The 4,938-nt window shown below is 51.3% G+C and overlaps 1 pseudogene; it reads right to left on the minus strand.

Annotated features, from left to right (window-relative positions):
- Window positions 1–3,657: 3,657 nt before the first annotated feature.
- LOC101995725 lies at window positions 3,658–4,141 on the minus strand (annotated as a pseudogene).
- Window positions 4,142–4,938: the final 797 nt, after the last annotated feature.

Here is a 4,938-nt window from a genome sequence, read left to right on the forward strand (position 1 = left end):
TCTGATGGAGGAGATAGAGGGCATGGGCAGAAGGAGAGAGTCTGATGGAGACACCAGACATGGAAACTGACTGGCCTGAGGACCGACTTTCATCTGGACTCCCAGGTTCCTTCTTCACTGTCTCTGTGGGGTCACCCACGATTTTATTTCAGGGATCCTTCGTAGAGGCTCCCTTTTACATCTGGAGTGAGCATCAGGACCTGGCAAGGCCTTATCAGACACTGTATTACCTTTGGTCCCTCTTCAAGTGGCAGCAGAGCCACACTGATCCTGAAGGAAGACTGGAGCGGGAGCCATTCCTTCTTCACTGGGACTCAAGGACAGGAGGCTCCAATTGGCAGACTCCTTGGCCACACCCATCGCCTTGAAGCTTGATGGCTGTGGGCTGGTGGAAAACCCCAGGGAACCTGAACCCTGAGCTATAAATGGTCACTTTTAAGGGCCCATGTGCTTGGGTTTGCTTAATCGAAAACCCACAAATCCTGGTGGTTCTGTGAGGCATTGGTAGATGTGACCAATGTCTGCAATCAATCAACTTCAGTAAGGACGTGACCTTTGACAAGGGGACAGGGCTTTATCCAATGAATTAATAGGCTTTGAGATCAAGACTGCTCTATACCTGAGAAATAAGACACCCTGACAGAACTCTGCGACATTCATTATTATTTTGTTTTGTTTATTTTGTTTTCAGACATAGGGTCTCATAAAGCTGAGGCTGGCCTTGAACTCTTGATCTCATGTCTCCTACTGCATGTCTTTGTACTGCTTCTGACTTGGAATAGTGGTCTCCTTTGTGTTCACTGGCTGTTTCCCTCGCTCTCATGCACTAGGCCCACATCAACCCTACCGGTTCTGCCCTTATCACACCGTAGGCTACTACTGTATTGTGATGAATGTCTTCATTGCATCTTGTATCATTGTCTTCTTAGGTTAGTGTCTGATGCTCAGCATATATTTGACTCCATTTCTCTTTAGAGGACCAGGATGGAGGTAGATAACATCATGTTTGCAAATAGGGGTATTTCTTTTCCTGTACTGGCACTGGTGCCCTGAACAAGCTATATTGTACAAAGCCCTCTGAGCAAGCGCAGCTGGGACATGGGTGCAGGACCAAGTCCAGAATGAGGTTGAGGGCAGAGAGAAGATGAAGAAGATGAGAAAGCTTAAAGCATGCCATTTATGAAGGCAGAATGTTGTAGTCTTCACAGCTTGGCAAGAGGAGCAGGGCACAACTTAATAGCCCATTCAGCATCTCAGCCTGCTGGAGGATGTGACAGCTTAGCCTAAAGGGCCATGAAGGACTGTCCTCCAGGCTCACAGCCAGCTGGATGCACCACCAGGTCCTTGTCTGCTGGAAGGCTGTGGCGATATAGGCCTCTCTGGGAGGAAGGCCAAGGGTGGAGTGGATTTCATGGGTGCAGCCTGGCTTGAACCTCTTCCATTTCCATCTTGGCATTCAGAATAAGTTTTAGACAAGGACCTCACTTTGCAGTGGGTACTGGAAGTGTGTTGTTCCTGAGATCAGTGGTGCTAGAAACAGTACCTGGGTCAAATTAGGAGCGAGAAATCCTGTTCCCACCCCTAGAGGACCAGGCCTCCTCAGCAACTTCAATCTCCGTCCTTGACCTTATGACAGTCCCCAAAAGGTCTGCCAGAGATCTCTGAGGTTTTTAAAACCAGGGCTATCGTCCTTGTGCAAGGGATGCATTGTAATTTTTAAATGTTTGAAAAAATCGGAAAGCTTCATGACAGTGAAAATAGCATTCATTTGACATTGGGTGCTCAGAAACGAGGTGGACTGGCTCACAGCCACATGCCCACATGTTTGTTTCATGCCACACTAACTGATAAGTGCTTACAATGGAGGCTGTGTGGTTGCAAAATAGAAATATTAATTACCTGGTCCCTTATAGGAAATGCTTGCCAACACTTGCATCAAGACATTTCTCTGTCATTTGGAACTTAGATCCAAAACTACGGAGTGCCAGTCGCTGACACTTAGGAGCTGGGTCTCTTTTGATTTCGCTTAGTGGTTGTCAACCAGAGAACATTTGGCAATGTCTAGAGACATTTGGGGTTGTCATGATAGGGTGTGTGTGTCAGGGGATGGGGAGTGGAGTCAGGATGTTGCTAGGAGGGTCCTTTATATCCAGTTCCCTGACCCCAAATGTCCCCAGTGCTGGGCTGAGATGTTCTGTGGCACAGCAGGGGGCAGGGTCAGACAGACCCTTGCAGGTTATCTGGGCTGGGGTCCAGCCTTAACTTCTCCTATCCTGGAACTTAACAGATGGAAGATGATGAGCATGGAGGGGTAATAGGAAGCCCTGTGGCTCCTATACCTGTTAGGACCCAGGGTGAATCTCTAATGGGGAAAGAGCATATTTTCTCAGTGCCCGAAGGACCCAGCCCAGGTGTGCATGGGCTTGGTCAGGTGAGCTTGATGAAGGAAGACTTCAGTCGTGGACACAGATGCAGGGAGAGCTGCGGAGGCCCTTACTTAGACAAGGAGGGTAGGGGGCCTGGATTCAGATTCGCATGGAAGGAGTGTGAGGCTGGGGGAACTGTGGGGAGGAGGCTGGCACGGATCCCACCAGCCTTCTGGGAAGTGTGAGGAACAGATGCTGTGGCTGTCAGACGAGAGGCTCCTGGCACTTTGGAAAATTGCAGAATGAACAAAAGGATGGTTGCTTTGAGGGAACACAAGCAGGGGGCACAGGGGGCACAGCTGGGATGGCCTCTGGGACTCCCTTCCCTTGTAGGCAAAGAACAGGGCTTCTCCTGCCTAGCCTCTGGGCTGCTTATGGATAGAGTTGGGGGAGGGAGGGCAGAGGTGGCTGAGTCATCCGGCTTGGGGCCAGAACAAGGTCAGGCTAGAGCCAGAGCCAGGGCCAAGGCTGCCAATAGCTTGGAGTCTTGAAAGTGACAGGGCTGTCTGGAGGTCATCTCATCTATCTTTCTGCTTTTGGCCTCGGCCCCAGCAGATGGCTTCTTGCCGACCAGGACCCAGGCAGAGGGGCCCTCAGCAGGAATGAGAATTCACCAGCTGTTCTTTGCTAAGGCCCCAGAAGCGGCAGCCAGATCTTTGGAAGCTTTGTGGATGAAAGGGCGCGTGTCTGAGGGCCTGCAGGGAACCTGCATTATTTTGGTGGAGGTGAGGGGAGTGGGCAGCCAGAACAGCTTCATTGAGGATGTTGGTCTGCCCTGCAAAAACAGCAGCCTTGCACTGCTGCAGGATCTGGAGAGAGGTGGGGCGGATCTGGTTGGCTGGGTTCTCCTGAGAGTTGGGGAGGTTGGTGTCTGTGAGCTTAAAATCCATTAAAGGTATAGGAAAAGAGAAAGGTGATAAGCAATTTCTTGTGTGGATAGCTCTAATGCAATTTAGAATTAACTTAGCTCCAAAGAAAGCTCTTCCCGATCTGAGGTGTGAGACAGAGATATGCATGAGGGCTGTTGTGTTCTTCCCAGGTGTCAGGGACAGTCTGATCCGGTGGTAAAGGACTGGATAGAGGTCCCCCAGCCCAGTGGCCTGTCATCTCTTTGTCCATGCCATTTAGCCCTAGTGATTTCTTGCCCTAAGAACTACAGCAGCTGAAGTATAGGGCAGGCAATGAGGGCAAGAAAGCCCTGGATGCCTAACACTCTTTTTTTTTTTTTTTAATGAATGAGGCAATTTATTAACCCAGCATCCTTTGTCCTAATGCTTCTTGTTGGCAGCTGCCACCTGTCCGGCAATCCTGTCCAGATCTCTCTGTCCCTGAGGTGTTAGCTTGCGGCCCCCGTCCTGGTCCTTTTCCACCATTTTCAGTCCCTCCAGGGCTTGGAGAACGCGGCGGGCCACACTCTTGGAGCCTCTGCTGAAGTGGCTGGGCCTGACACCGTTTCTCTGCCGTCCTCCATAGATCTTGGTCATGGAGCCAACCCTGGCACCACCACCCAGGTACAGATGCCGTGCTGTAGAGGCAGCTCGCGTGTAGAACCAGTTCTCATCATAGGGGGCAAGCTCTTTATGTTTGGCCAGCTTGACTGTGTCCACCCATTCGGGGACTTTCAGCTTCCCGGACTTTTTGAGGAAGGCTGCCAGAGCTCTGACGAACTCCTGCTGGTTAACGTCTTTTACAGTAACTCCAGGCATCGTGTGGCCTCCAAGCTGCTAGCCAGGGGAAAGGGCGATGCCTAACACTCTTAATGTTGCCAGGAAGTGGATGAGCCCTTAGCCAAGCAGACTGCCTGTCCATCCCTGCAGTGAACTGGCTATTGCTTACGTCGATGACTGGGAGGGTGAACCAGGCCAGAGGGCAAGGAGCAGCAGACAGATGCAAGAGATCATGCCCCTCATTTGCTGAGTGCCATTCCTCTCTGTCAAGCCTCTCCAGGGGTAACTGACAGATGCGCCACGATGGAGGGCAGGGGAGCCTCTTCCTTATTGGACGGCATCCTGGCCTCTTCCCCCTTTCCTGCCAGATTCCCCTCAGCCGCCTGAATTGTTAGCTGGAGGCCCTGGGGGACAGACTTCGAAGCAAGGAAGCCCGATGTGTGTTGTTGGTTTTGTAGAGAGAGTCTCTGAACCAAGAACCTATTTGGCTAATGAAGTCATAATTACTCCCGGCTCACTAATAGGATGAAAGCTGGGGGCTCAGTTAAAAGCCACTGATGGACCCCCGAGAGTCATCTGCTGGCTCTAGAAAGGGGATGGAGAATCGGAAGTGGAAATGGGTGGGGGTGGGGAGAGGAGGAGTCCAGGAGCTGCCCATGGTGCATTGCTCTGAGGCCCCGGACTAGTTTAGTCCAGTTAGCTTTGACTACCTGGCTGTGCCAGGCAGGGCCCTGCAGAGAACTAGGGAAAGAGTCCGCGGCTATGGCTCAGAAGGACTTTGGTTTTGTTGTTCACGGATGTTATGCTGGAACCTGATAGTTTGGCAGTGGTTAGCCTCCCACTCT

This window comes from Microtus ochrogaster, chromosome 6, assembly GCF_000317375.1.
Source record: "Microtus ochrogaster isolate Prairie Vole_2 chromosome 6, MicOch1.0, whole genome shotgun sequence".
Taxonomy (NCBI): Eukaryota; Metazoa; Chordata; class Mammalia; order Rodentia; family Cricetidae; genus Microtus; species Microtus ochrogaster.